Source organism: Salmo trutta, chromosome 7 (genome assembly GCF_901001165.1).
Source record: "Salmo trutta chromosome 7, fSalTru1.1, whole genome shotgun sequence".
In the NCBI taxonomy this organism is placed as follows: Eukaryota; Metazoa; Chordata; class Actinopteri; order Salmoniformes; family Salmonidae; genus Salmo; species Salmo trutta.
In genome coordinates, this window is record NC_042963.1 from 13,220,033 (window position 1) to 13,234,860 (window position 14,828).

A 14,828-nucleotide genomic window follows, 5' to 3' on the forward strand; every position below is an offset into this window, starting at 1 on the left:
CCATCAGGACGTCCAGGATCCAGCTGCAGAGTGAGGTGTTTAGTCCCAGAGTCCTTAGCTTAGTGATGAGCATCGTGGGCACTATGGTGTTGAACGCTGAGCTGTAGTCAATGAACAGCATTCTCACATAGGTGTTCCTTTTATCCAGGTGAGAAAGGGCGGTGTGGAGTGCGATTGAGATTGTCGATCTGTTGGGGTGGTATGCAAATTGGATGCAGTTAGTGCATTCATCTTAAGATAGCTAGGTGAGACAACCACATATTACAGTTGTAGTAAGGACATTTTTCCTCAAAGAAGTTATCAGAAAAGTGAGTGCTAGTATGAAAATACTTTACTAAAATTCCCCTTGACAGACTATACCAACAACAACACTTAATGAAATACAAATAAACTTAGGCTTCATTTGCAGAGATGAGTTCACAGGCAATAGATCAGCACTGGTTCAAGACAGTTGGAGTCACAGATATTTCTGAAGGGTAGCCTAGTAGGGTGAGGTAGTCTTGTTCAACTCATTAAACTCTCTGTGTGAACCCAGAGAGACTATAACCACACAAGTATTTATTATTTACTGATACAATAACAATACACTCCTTTGCCTTTGTTAGCCTAGTTGTCATCAAGATGTCAGACTCACGTGTAACTTGTATTTGTACAAATGCTAATATCGGTCCCATGACTTGAGTAGGTTTTGTGCCACAAATGCTAAAAAGTTAGCATGTGGAAACAGTGCCAGGGAAACTAAACCAAAGCATGGATTGCTGTCATGCCTTTTCCATAGACTGCTTACAGGGTAAGGAAAGCAATATGTAATTTGGGTGAACTATCCCTTTAAGTCACCTGTAATTAGTGAATAATTAGAAATCAACCAATACATTGTCATGCCATCTAAGGGCAGAGGTACAAGGGGCCATCTGTAGCTACCAAAACACATGGCTGTTGTTCTATTGGGTGGTTTGTGGACTGGTCAGTAAATAAAAGCTACTTTCAGAGATAAAGTCAGTGGAGGTCAGGAAAGCAAAGCCCCCACTATCCTCTCAGAGAGAGGAAGAGAGGCCCTTCAGAACTTTTAATTGGCTCCCGGAGGAGGCCCCTTTTTAAGTATTCGGTTATGCTCAGTTTTGCCCCTGCCTGCTCCATTCCGCTTCTGAGCAGGACACTCCGTTTCCACAGCAACTGGGGCTCCAATCGCCCAGCCAGCTGCAGATTAGTACAGCTGTGGGGGCTTGGGGGTGTGGGCTGAGCTGATGATGGAAAAGGAGGGCGGTACTAGAGTAAGAGAGAAAGGCAGAAAAGGGAGGGGGATCATGAGAGAAGGAGGGGTGGGAAAAGTTTGAGAAAGAGAGAGCGGCAAATTCATTGAAAGAGAATATAGACAGAGAGTATGTGTGTGAGTGAGAGAAGGCAAAAGGACAGAATAACTGAAAACATTTCAACCTGAAGGCTGAAAGGGGAGGGACTGCCTTGACTTGTCCTTTTTCAAACAAGTTTGTGGAGAATCTTGGAGAAGCTCTTTTTCTGCTTGGGAAGAAGGGGCAGGGTCTATGCTAAGTGAGAGTGCAGCTCAGAAGCAGGGGAGTAAAACCAGAGGAGAAAGGGGAAAAAGGCAATTTTGCTTTGAAGGAAGTCATACCAGTGGATGCTGTCAGTGTCCGATTTCACAAAATGACAGACCACTGCAAGAGCACTTCTACAGGGCTCATCCAGCTGAGAAAGGTATGGCAAAATAAGATTAACTTGTGTTTAATGTGTATGCTTTTTGGTTTCAGAGATTTTGTTTTGTATTTTCTGTGAATCTGTTTGAACTTTTTTTTATTTTTACTATGGGACTGAACCAGTAACATATTTAAGTGTGTTAATGTGGGTTTTGTGTGTTTTACTAAGTATTTAATGTACATTTTGGACTATAGGTAATTTATAGCGTGTCGGTTTTGTTAGCTTGTGTGCGTTTGAGCGCACATGCATTTTGTGTTTGGATGCGGTACTGTGTGTGTGTGTGTGTGTGTGTGTGTGTGTGTGTGTGTGTGTGTGTGTGTGTGTGTGTGTGTGTGTGTGTGTGTGCACGTGCTATCAAAATACAAATATATGCAAAAGCACATCTGAAGATACTTCAGATCTCTGTTTTATTTGAGCAATATTCAATTACGGTCTGCTCTGGCTCCGGCTAAAGTGTGTTTTGAATGTTGTTCAAGTAGGCTGTCAATTAATCATACTGCTGCACCAATTCCGTTATACAGAACCATGTTAGAATACCTAGGAAGACGTGTGTGTGTGTGTGTGTGTGTGTGTGTGTGTGTGTGTGTGTGTGTGTGTGTGTGTGTGTGTGTGCGTCAGCCTACTAAAAACCGTGCAGTAAGAATAGTTCTAATGGGTGTCAGCTCTCATCTACCTATATATGAAATGAGCAAAGGGCAGGAGAGATGTTTTGGTTAGATGAGGGTAATGGAGAGAAATATGTGTATTCCAGTCCAGCTTCTAGAGAAGAGCGGATGAGTAGGGGGGGAGAGAGGCGCAGAGTGGATAAGTAGATAAGTGAGGTGCGACATTCTTCAGCTCTAGGAACAATGGCAGCTCTTCATCCAGCCAGTGTAGAGTCTCTGTATTGTTGGGAGTCGGAGGCAGAAAGAAACATCCCCAAGGGACTGGCTGTGCATCTCACTCACTCTCTGGGGAAGGTAGCTCTTTGTTGGCTTTTCATTAGAGCTGTCATTAGAGGAAATCTACACTCTTAGAAAAAAGGGTTCTTCGGCTGTCCCCATAGGAGAACCCTTTCTGGTTCCTGGCATAACCCTTTCGGTTCCATGTAGAGCCCTCTGTGGAAAGGGTTCTACATTGAACCCAAGAGTTCTACCTGGTTCCAAAAAAGGTTCTCCTATGGGGACAGCTGAAGAACCCTTTTGTAGTGGTCTGGGTGTAGCTGGTGCAGAGGAGTCAGGCGCAGGACAGCAGAGATGAGTAACACAAGTAACTTTACTCAAATATTCCAATAACATGTCTTAATACCGAGCCCACAATAACAGACCGAACATACATAAAACAATCATGCACAAAGACCACGGGGAAACAGAGGGTTAAATAATGAACATGTAATTGGGGAATTGAAACCAGGTGTGTAAAACAAAGACAAAACAAATGGAAAATGAAAAGCGGATCGGCGATGGCTAGAAGGCCGGTGACGTCGACCGGTGACGTCGACCGGCGAACGCCGCCCGAACAAGGAGGGGGACCGACTTCGGCGGAAGTCGTGACACCTTTTTAGGTTTTAGATGGCACCTTTTTATTTCTAAGAGTGTAGTGGTGAAGTAGGAGTTTATTGTGATATAAATTTGATGGTGGAAATTGTAAGGTGGTTGGAGGAGTCGAGTACCCACAAATCAAGTTCACAATATTGATACTGTTGCATATTAATCACTGTCTCAACCAACATTTTGGATCGGGCCTTCCTCAAGGAAAGCTGAACTCAATGAAAACCTAATGTTAGTTGGTGTGAATTAGGGTTAAGGGAGGGGGCATTTGGGTGGAGTTGGGGTGACCGTAAGAGACAGAGGAAGCTCTGTGTGATGCCATGCCATACAGTTTACCAGGAACCTCTCCCGAGTTCTTACAGGACTATCAGTCAACCTCTTTAATTCAATGAGGTTCTGACCTCCTCCTGATCCTGACGTTCTTCTGTTGTGTAATGTTCTATTAGCTTTCTACCGAACTTAAAAAACACTAAACTGAGGAACGTTCAAAACTGACGTTCCGTCAGACACGACTCTTGCTGTTCCTTTGTGAAGAAATCTAAGTCTTGATTGGTTCATTCGACTAGAAGTGCTATCACATGCAACATTCTTCCATTCTTTACCGCGGCGCTCTGTTGTGCTGTATTGGGTGTCTTGTAGTTCTGTGGTGAGAAGGACTGTGGTAGTTTGTGACGTGGTACTGAAGCCTATAATCCTGCAGTAAGTCCGCATGACTGGTGGAGAGCCAGAACCCCTTGTTTTCTGTTATCAGACGCAACAACGGCCTGTTTGATTGGTGAGCTGTTTACATTCTCTGGAGTGGCGAGAGAGACTAACAGAATGATGACTGCTGTTTGATGCTCTGCTTTGTAGGCGTGCTTTCCCACCCATGCACTTACTCAGCCATTCATACACACTCATGCATAGATAGTCATGCATACAGACACAACCAAAAGGCAAATGAAAGTGCTCAGTCTTAAAATCTTAGATGTTTGGAGTATGTTTTCCCAATATGTAGAGACATTGTTAGTCTCTTTTTCAGTGAACTCAGAAACCAGATGTTTAGTATCGTGACAACTGTCATTTGTCACAATTAAATCTCAGCTGGTTTGGAAACCATGTTGTATTGGATAAATGGATCTCAGGGAATCAGATGTGTTGACTCAAAGCAGTGCTGGGCCAACTGGAGAAGTCATAAATTTTGCATACTGGGACTTAGTCAATGACAGATCAAGCTGTCTATTCGCACGCTGAGATGCATTTGTAGTGTGAGTGTGTGACATCTGTCCCCTCTCATCAGAGGTCCATTATCCTGAACATAGAACAGTGACAGCAGGTCTTGGAGGAGGACAGTCATTTCTCCACCCTCTTACAGGAACCAGCTTTCTACAGGCCCTCTACCAAGCACCCCCTGTGGCCAAGGACCCAACTGGGGCCTTCAGACTGCTGCCATTGACAAGCTTTGTTTACCACGGTGACGCAGCCAGAATGTGTCCTGCATTGCTAGTAGGGGTTTCAAAGGGTCGGAAACTTTCTGATAAACTTCCGGAAATTTTCCATGGGAAGTTAAGCTCTGGATTTGGGGAATTTTGCTTGACTTTATGAATTTATCTTATAACAGTTAACCTTTTTTTGTGGGATGCACAAGGCAATTCTAGGTCTTGTGGCATGTTTTGGTTAAAATATCCCTGATTCAATGGAATTGCAACCCTCTGCATGCACAGTGCATTCTTCCATCACATGTACAGCTGATTCTCAAGATCTTGCACACTAATGAGATGCTATTGAGCCCACACTACTACACTGTCTGAGCCAAGGACTACATGCTTTCTGGTAAATTTTGATTACAATACTGGGTGGGGTGAATATATTTTATGACATGATTTTGTTGTTAAATAGTAGCCTACATCAGTGTGTTTAAATCATTTCTAACTTAACAATTTCTGCTAGTTTTTGCTACCATGTGGGTTTTAGCTTACTTGAGCCTGCTAACTGAGGAGTGTTAATACACCGATTTCCATACATGCTTCAATTTATAACATGTATCTTACAAAGGAGTTGTTTTAATCTAACTGCTTACCTATTTATCTGTACATGGAATTGTGTATTATTTTATTTTTTTTACTCTTTTTTTTTTTTTTCATCTATACAGGAAAATGCCACGGGCACTATCTGATGTGTGGAGACATTTCACTGCAGCTAATGTAGAGGGAAAAGCTGTGTACATTTGCAAATACTGTGCCAAATCATATGTGAAGAATGCAACAAAGATGCAGAATCATCTGGCCAAGTGCATAAAGTTCCCTCAGCGCTCACAACAAGCAACCTCTTACAAAAGTTCCTCTACTTCTATTCAAGGTGAAAATGATTAATCAAACACCTTATCGATAACAACAGCTCATGTTTTTTTTGACTCAATGGAGGAACGTAGTCAGAGAAATGCTGATGAATGTCTTGCTCGAGCTGTGTATACAACTGGTTCACCTCTGATGCTCACAGGCAATGTCGACTGTTCGTGGGCAAGGAATAATTAACTACATCTCCACCCCTCAACCAGTGTTCTACAAGAGCACAGACACAAGGGACAACAGACACACCGGTCTCTACATTGCGGATGAGCTGAAGGCAGTCATCAATGACCTTGGACCACAGAAGGTATTTGCACTGGTGACAGACAATGCTGCGAACATGAAGGCTGCTTGGTCTAAAGTGGAGGAGTCCTACCCTTACATCACACCCATTGGCTGTGCTGCTCATGCATTGAATCTGCTCCTCAAGGACATCATGGTCCTGAAAACAATGGATACACTCTACAAGAGAGCCAAGGAAATGGTTAGGTATGTGAAGGGTCATCAAGTTACAGCAGCAATCTACCTCCCCAAGCAAAGTGAGAAGAATAAAAGCACCACAATGAAGCTGCCCAGCAACACCCGTTGGGTGTTGTCATCATGTTTGACAGACTCCTGGAGGGGAAGGAGTCTCTCCAAGAAATGGCCATATCACAGTCTGCCGATATGGACAGCCACATCATGAGGATCCTCCTGGATTATATATTTTGGGAGAGCGTGACACTCCTGATACCTATAGCATAGATTGAGGGAGACAATGCCATCCTGTCTGAAGTTCAGACTCTACTTGCAGACATAAGAGAAGAAATCCGTACTGCCCTGCCCACATCACTGTTGCTCCAAGCAGAGGAAACTGCAGATCTGAAATGCATCAAAAAGCGTGAATACTTCTGCCTGAAGCCCGTACATGTTGGACCCAACGTATGCTGGCAAGAGCATCCTGTCTGGTGCAGAGCTCAACAAGGGCTATGGTGTCTTGCCTGGATGAGGGCAAGGTTCTTGGCAGTCTGGCGAAGTACACTTCCAAGCAAGGGCTTTGGGATGGAGATGCAATATGGCAGTCGTGCCAACATATCTCATCAGCCACCTGGTGGAAGGGATTTTGTGGATCTGAGGCTCTTTCCCCTGTTGCCTCCATCATCCTCCAAATCCCACCAACATCAGCCGCCTCAGAGCGCAACTGGTCCTTGTTTGGGAACACACACACCAAAGCACGCAACAGGCTGACCAATACAAGGGTTGAAAAATTGGTGGCCATCCGGGCAAATTTGAGACTTTGAGCCTGACAATGAGCCATCCTCAACAAGGTTGGACAGTGAAGATGAGGCCTCAGAGTCTGATGTTCAAGAGGTGGTCATTGAGGAGGTCCAGGGAGAAGACATGGAAGCCTGAGAGGAAGACAACCAAAGCTTTAGTTTCTAGACTATCATTTTACAGATGTATGTTGAAAACGTTTTTGGGAGATGTGATGGATCATTGGGGATCATTCAATAGTCCCTTTTGTTGTTCAGTGAAATCATCCCATGTGAAGTCAACTCATTTAATTAAAGTTAAATTCATAACTAAATAGTTTTTATTTCTATTGAAAGGATTTAATCATTTGCAATTGGTAATGTAAAATGTTTGTTTCTGTCTCCATATGATATGGTAAATATATCCAATATCAAATCAAATCAAATCAAATCAAATTTATTTATATAGCCCTTCGTACATCAGCTGAAATCTCAAAGTGCTGTACAGAAACCCAGCCTAAAACCCCAAACAGCAAGCAATGCATGTGAAAGAAGCACGGTGGCTGGGAAAAACTCCCTAGGAAAAACTCCTGAGAAAGGTCAAAAACCTAGGAAGAAACCTAGAGAGGAACCAGGCTATGAGGGGTGGCCAGTCCTCTTCTGGCTGTGCCGGGTGGATATTATAACAGAACATGGTCAAGATGTTAAAATGTTCGTAAATGACCAGCATGGTCAAATAATAATAATCATAGTAATTGTCGAGGGTGCAACAAGCACGTCCGGTGAACAGGTCAGGGTTCTGTAGCCGCAGGCAGAACAGTTGAAACTGGAGCAGCAGCATGGCCAGGTGGACTGGGGACAGCAAGGAGTCATCATGCCAGGTAGTCCTGAGGCATGGTCCTAGGGCTCAGGTCCTCCGAGAGAAAGAAAGAAAGAGAGAAAGAGAGAATTAGAGAGAGCATATTTACATTCACACAGGACACCGGATAAGACAAGAGAATACTCCAGATGTAACAGACTGACCCTAGCCCCCCGACACATAAACTACTGCAGCATAAATACTGGAGGCTGAGACAGGAGGGATCAGAAGACACTGTGGCCCCATCCGATGATACCCCCGGACAGGGCCAAACAGGCAGGATATAACCCCACCCACTTTGCCAAAGCACAGCCCCCACACCACTAGAGGGATATCTACAACCACCAACTTACCGTCCGAAGACAACGCCGAGTATAGCCCACAAAGATCTCCGCCACGGCACAACCCAAGGGGGGGCGCCAACCCAGACAGGAAGACCACGTCAGTGGCTCAACCTACTCAAGTGACGCACCCCTCCCATGGACGGCATGGAAGAACACCAGTAAGTCAGTGACTCAGCCCCTGTAAAAGGGTTAGAGGCAGAGAATCCCAGTGGGAAGAGGGGAACCGACAAGGCAGAGACAGCAAGGGCGGTTCGTTGCTCCAGCCTTTCCGTTCACCTTCACACTCCTGGGCCAGACTATACTTAATCATAGGACCTACTGAAGAGATAAGTCTTCAGTAAAGACTTAAAGGTTGAGACTGAGTCTGCGTCTCTCACATGGGTAGGCAGACCATTCCATAAAAATGGAGCTCTATAGGAGAAAGCCCTACCTCCAGCCGTTTGCTTAGAAATTCTAGGGACAATTAGGAGGCCTGCGTCTTGTGACCGTAGCGTACGTGTAGGTATGTACGGCAGGACCAAATCGGAAAGATAGGTAGGAGCAAGCCCATGTAATGCTTTGTAGGTTAGCAGTAAAACCTTGAAATCAGCCCTTGCCTTAACAGGAAGCCAGTGTAGGGAGGCTAGCACTGGAGTAATATGATCACATTTTTTGGTTCTAGTCAGGATTCTAGCAGCCGTATTTAGCACTAACTGAAGTTTGTTTAGTGCTTTATCCGGGTAGCCGGAAAGTAGAGCATTGCAGTAGTCGAGCCTAGAAGTAACAAAAGCATGGATTAATTTTTCTGCGTCATTTTTGGACAGAAAGTTTCTGATTTTTGCAATGTTACGTAGATGGAAAAAAGCTGTCCTTGAAGCAGTCTTGATATGTTCTTCAAAAGAGAGATCAGGGTCCAGAGTAACGCCGAGGTCCTTCACAGTTTTATTTGAGACGACTGTACAACCATCCAGATTAATTGTCAGATTCAACAGAAGATCTCTTTGTTTCTTGGGACCTAGGACAAGCATCTCTGTTTTGTCCGAGTTTAAAAGTAGAACATTTGCAGCCATCCACTTCCTTATGTCTGAAACACAGGCTTCTAGCGAGGGCAATTTTGGGGCTTCACCATGTTTCATTGAAATGTACAGCTGTGTGTCGTCCGCATAGCAGTGAAATTTAACATTATGTTTTCGAATGACATCCCCAAGAGGTAAAATATATAGTGAAAACAATAGTGGTCCTAGAACGGAACCTTGAGGAACACCGAAATTTACAATTGATTTGTCAGAGGACGAACCATTCACAGAGACAAACTGATATCTTTCCGACAGATAAGATCTAAACCAGGCCAGAACTTGTCCATGTAGACCAATTTGGGTTTCCAATCTCTCCAAAAGAATGTGGTGATCGATGGTATCAAAAGCGGCACTAAGATCTAGGAGCATGAGGACAGATGCAGAGCCTCGGTCTGACGTCATTAAAAGGTCATTTACCACCTTCACAAGTGCAGTCTCAGTGCTATGATGGGGTCTAAAACCAGACTGAAGCGTTTCGTATACATTGTTTGTCTTCAGGAAGGCAGTGAGTTGCTGCGCAACAACTTTTTCAAAATTTTTTGAGAGGAATGGAAGATTCGATATAGGCCGATAGTTTTTTATAATTTCTGGGTCAAGATTCGGCTTTTTCAAGAGAGGCTTTATTACTGCCACTTTTAGTGAGCTTGGTACACATCCGGTGGATAGAGAGCCGTTTATTATGTTCAACATAGGAGGGCCAAGCACAGGAAGCAGCTCTTTCAGTAGTTTAGTTGGAATAGGGTCCAGTATGCAGCTTGAGGGTTTGGAGGCCATGATTATTTTCATCATTATGTCAAGAGATATAGTACTAAAACACTTTAGTATCTCCCTTGATCCTAGGTCCTAGCAGAGTTGTGCAGACTCAGGACAATGGAGCCCTGGAGGAATACCCAGATTTAAAGAGGAGTCCGTAATTTGCTTTCTAATGATCATGATCTTTTCCTCAAAGAAGTTCATAAATGTATTACTGCTGAAGTGAAAGCCATCCTCCATTTGCGAATGCTGCTTTTTAGTTAGCTTTGCGACAGTGTCAAAAAGAAATTTCGGATTGTTCTTATTTTCCTCAATTAAGTTGGAAAAATAGGATGATCGTGCAGCAGTGAGGGCTCTTCGATACTGCACGGTACTGTCTTTCCAAGCTAGTCGGAAGACTTCCAGTTTAGTGTGGCGCCATTTCCGTTCCAATTTTCTGGAAGCTTGCTTCAGAGCTCGTGTATTTTCTGTATACCAGGGAGCTAGTTTCTTATGACAGATGTTTTTAATTTTTAGGGGTGCAACTGCATCTAGGGTATTGCGCAAGGTTAAATTGAGTTCCTCGGTTAGGTGGTTAACTGATTCTTGTCCTCTGACGTCCTTGGGTAGGCAGAGGGAGTCTGGAAGGGCATCAAGGAATCTTTGGGTTGTCTGAGAATTTATAGCACGACTTTTAATCTTCCTTGGTTGGGGTCTGAGCAGATTATTTGTTGCAATTGTAAACGCAATAAAATGGTGGTCCGATAATCCAGGATTATGAGGAAAAACATTAAGATCCACAACATTTATTCCATGGGACAAAACTAGGTCCAGAGTATGACTGTGGCAGTGAGTAGGTCCAGAGACATGTTGGACAAAACCCACTGAGTCGATGATGGCTCCGAAAGCCTTTTGGAGTGGGTCTGTGGACTTTTCCATGTGAATGTTAAAGTCACCAAAAATTAGAATATTATCTGCTATGACTACAAGATCCGATAGGAATTCAGGGAACTCAGTAAGGAACACTGCATATGGCCCAGGAGGCCTGTAAACAGTAGCTATAAAAAGTGATTGAGTAGGCTGCATAGATTTCATGACTAGAAGCTCAAAAGACGAAAACGTCATTGTTTTTTTTTTTTGTAAATTGAAATTTGCTATCGTAAATGTTAGCAACACCTCCGCCTTTGCCGGATGCACGGGGGGTATGGTCACTAGTGTAACCAGGGGGTGAGGCCTCATTTAACACAGTAAATTCATCAGGCTTAAGCCATGTTTCAGTCAGGCCAATCACATCAAGATTATGATCAGTGATTAGTTCATTGACTATAACTGCCTTGGAAGTGAGGGATCTAACATTAAGTAACCCAATTTTGAGATGTGAAGTATCACAATCTCTTTCAATAATGGCAGGAATGGAGGAGGTCATTATACTAGTAAGATTACTGAAGCGAACACCGCCATTTTTAATTTTGCCCAACCTAGATCGAGGCACAGACACGGTCTCAATGGGGAAAGCTGAGCTGACTACGCTAACTGTGCTAGTGGCAGACTCCACTAAGCTGGCAGGCTGGCTAACAGCCTGTTGCCTGGCCTACACCCTATTTCATTGTGGAGCTAGAGGAGTTAGAGCCCTGTCTATGTTCGTAGATAAGATGAGAGCACCCCTCCAGCTAGGATGGAGTCCGTCACTCCTCAGCAGGCCAGGCTTGGTCCTGTTTGTGGGTGAATCCCAGAAAGAGGGCCAGTTATCTACAAATTCTATCTTTTGGGAGGGGCAGAAAACAGTTTTCATCCAGCGATTGAGTTGTGAGACTCTGCTGTAGAGCTCATCACTCCCCTTAACTGGGAGGGGGCCAGAGACAATTAATCGATGCCGACACATCTTTCTAGCTGATTTACATGCTGAAGCTATGTTGCGCTTGGTGACCTCTGACTGTTTCATCCTAACATCGTTGGTGCCGACGTGGATAACAATATCTCTATACTCTCTACACTCGCCAGTTTTAGCTTTAGCCAGCACCGTCTTTAGATTAGCCTTAACGTCGGTAGCCCTGCCCCCTGGTAAACAGTGTATGATCGCTGGATGATTAGTTTTAAGTCTAATACTGCGGGTAATGGAGTCGCCAATGACTAGGGTTTTCAATTTGTCAGAGCTAATGGTGGGAGCCGTCAGCATCTCAGACCCCACAACGGGAGGAGCAGAGACCAGAGAAGTCTCGGCCTCCGACTCCGACTCGCTTAATGGGGAGAACCGGTTGAAAGTTTCTGTCGGCTGAATAAGCGACACCGGTTGAGCATTCCTACAGCGTTTCCCTCCAGACGCCATGAGAAAGATGTCCGGCTGCGGGGACCGTGCGAGGGGGTTTATACTAACGTTACTATCTGTACTTGCTGGTGGCACAGACGCTGTTTCATCCTTTCCTACACTGAAATGACCCTTGCCTAACGATTGCGTCTGAAGCTGGGCTTGCAGCACAGCTATCCTTGCCGTAAGGCGATCGTTCTCCTGTATATTATGAGTACAACGACTGCAATTAGAAGGCATCATGTTAATGTTACTTAGCTTCGGCTGTTTGAAGTCCTGACGAACCATGTCCAGATAAAACCTCCGGGGTAGGAAAGTTGAATGAAAAAAAAAGTTGAGTGAGGGAAAAAGTAAAAACCGTCAGGTAGCAAAGTAAAAACGGCAACAAAAACGCACAGCAGCGTAAACAAGTCTGCATGTAAGTGGTATTAATATTAATTTGCATACATTTCAGTTAATTCTCATATTCGCACAAAGTTTCCACCTCTGAATATTCCCCAAAATTTGCAAATCTAGTTGCTATTGAAGGAATTGCTATCAGAGCAGCTCCCAGATCAGTGCATCTGTACATAGCCCATCTATAATTTAGCCCAAACTACTACCTCTTCCCCTACTTTATTTATTTATTTTGCTCCTTTGCACCATATTATTTATATTTTAACTTTGAACTTTCTTCAAATAACAAATCTACCATTCCAGTGTTTTACTTGCTATACTTTATTTACTCTGCCACCATGGCCTTTTTTGCCTTTACCTCCCTTATCGCACATAATTTGCTCACATTGTATATGGTCTTATTTCTTTCTACTGTATCATTGATTGTATGTTGTTTTACTCCATGTGTAACTCTGTGTTTTTGTATGTTGTCGAACTGCTTTGCTTTATCTTGGCCAGGTCGCAATTGTAAATGAGAACTTGTTCTCAACTTGCCTACCTGGTTAAATAAAGGATGAAATAAAAAATAAAAAAATTGCTGATGTCCAGGATTTCTTAGGGCTCTGGTGTATTGTCTGAGAGGTAGGGAGAGGGTTAATACTTTAGTCATTTTCAACCCCCCCCCCTCCCCCCCACACCATTTATGCTGTAGCCCACACCCCACACACACACCATCCAAAACCTGTGCTTGCGAGCTGTTGCTCATATTAATCTGTCAGGCCAGTGTAGCCGGTTAAATTCCTCAGTGCCTCATTTGCTGTATTAAAACATGCATCTAGTGGAACACTGACTGTGGCTGTGGGGAAACTGTTGGTGCTGTGATCTCAATTAGATCATTTAACAAGACAGGACAGCACTATCCCTTCTCTTCTGTTTTGTTTACATAGAGTAACTTCAGTATAGGGAGGTGTGGTGTACCAGGGGAAATGACGCCTAGTCAGCTAAGCCTGTACGGTGCCCTGTTAGGTGTGGGGTAGAAGAGCTAACCAGTCATGATGTGACCCATCCAAACCCCAGTGTTGTTGGCTCTCCCTGGGCAACTCCACAGCCTGCGTCTCCACTGGATTCTCTCACACTCACTCACAGGGCTTCAGTCCCTTCCACCATCATCATAGAGGGAGAGTTGGCGTATTGGGCATGTTCTCGTTTGGAAGCGGAGCTGGCAACTCTATCCAGAGGGTCACTCCCCGAGGACACTGCTCATTGACTTTGGCTGCTGTGGCCATGCTCTGCCCTGGGCTTACAGTGAAGGTGGAAAATATTCCAGCACATATTTGCCTTGTTGCGTGTATAATATGGCCACGGGGTCTGACAATGGGAACCCCCAAAGGCAACCCAATAACCCCCAAAACATGTAGCCTACTGTAGGCTCTCCTCAGATGTTGCAATTAGTGGAATATACCATCTTGTTTGGTGATTTTTGTGGGGGCATTTTAATAGCACCATTCTCAAACATTTGTGTCTTAGAGTTAAAAAGATTGAATCCTCCTAGTCCAGTTAAAATGTAAAGTTGCTATTTTGAAACTAAACCTTAGAAAATAGAAACAGAGAAAATAATGCTTCTGACAATTAGATTCACTTCTGAGAATTCAAAGAATGCCTGGAGATTCACCCAGGTGTAACAACTAAATGAGCATGGCTCGAGAGACCCTGGCATCTTTGATCATGCAGAAATGCATCACTTGCAGTGTCTGTCTCCAACAAGATCATACTGACTGCTGCATAACTCTCTTTCAGTTAGGTTTTCTCTTAAGTTCTCGCTTGTCTTTACACTCTGTTTCATTTTAGGTTTTGTATCTTGAGTTCTCTCTTGGCTTAGGCTCACAGTTGCCGGTCTTTGGGTGTGTGGGGGTCAAAAGTGTCTGTTCCGCTGTGCTGTGGAGTTTTGTCTCTGGGAGCCCATTTTCCCAAGCTCTCGCCTCACACCATTCCTCTGGGAGCAGCAAGGGAATTATACAAATCTGTTCTTGCACAGGCGTGCGGGGATGGGATCGAGAGCTCTCTGCAGGGAATTCTCAGGCGGAACCCCAGACATGCGGGTGAAAACAGGAAGAGAAGGAGAATTTGAGCTCATTTGGGAGAGACTAGCTAGGAGGACAAATATGATCCGGGACCAGAGAATAAGTGAACAAGTGCAAAGGGTCCATATACACTGAGGCCTATTCAAGACTAGTAATGTTCAAGTCATAAAGAAACGCCAAACTTATTTCATCAGACAGTTCCTTGTGAATAAAACTAGTTTTTCCATCAGCTGTTCGATCTTGGGTTATTGAATAGCACATTTCCTTTCTTGAGTC

At 44.1% G+C, this 14,828-nt stretch overlaps 1 protein-coding gene across 1 annotated transcript in view; it reads left to right on the plus strand.

Annotated features, from left to right (window-relative positions):
- Positions 1–1,329: 1,329 nt before the first annotated feature.
- The window catches only part of LOC115196963 (DENN domain-containing protein 2A-like), a 47,669-nt gene continuing 34,170 nt past the window's right edge, over positions 1,330–14,828 (plus strand). Inside the window, exon 1 of the mRNA XM_029758045.1 lies at positions 1,330–1,713. The gene's annotated coding sequence lies outside the window, so the exon portion shown is untranslated. The remainder of the gene's footprint in view (positions 1,714–14,828) is intronic.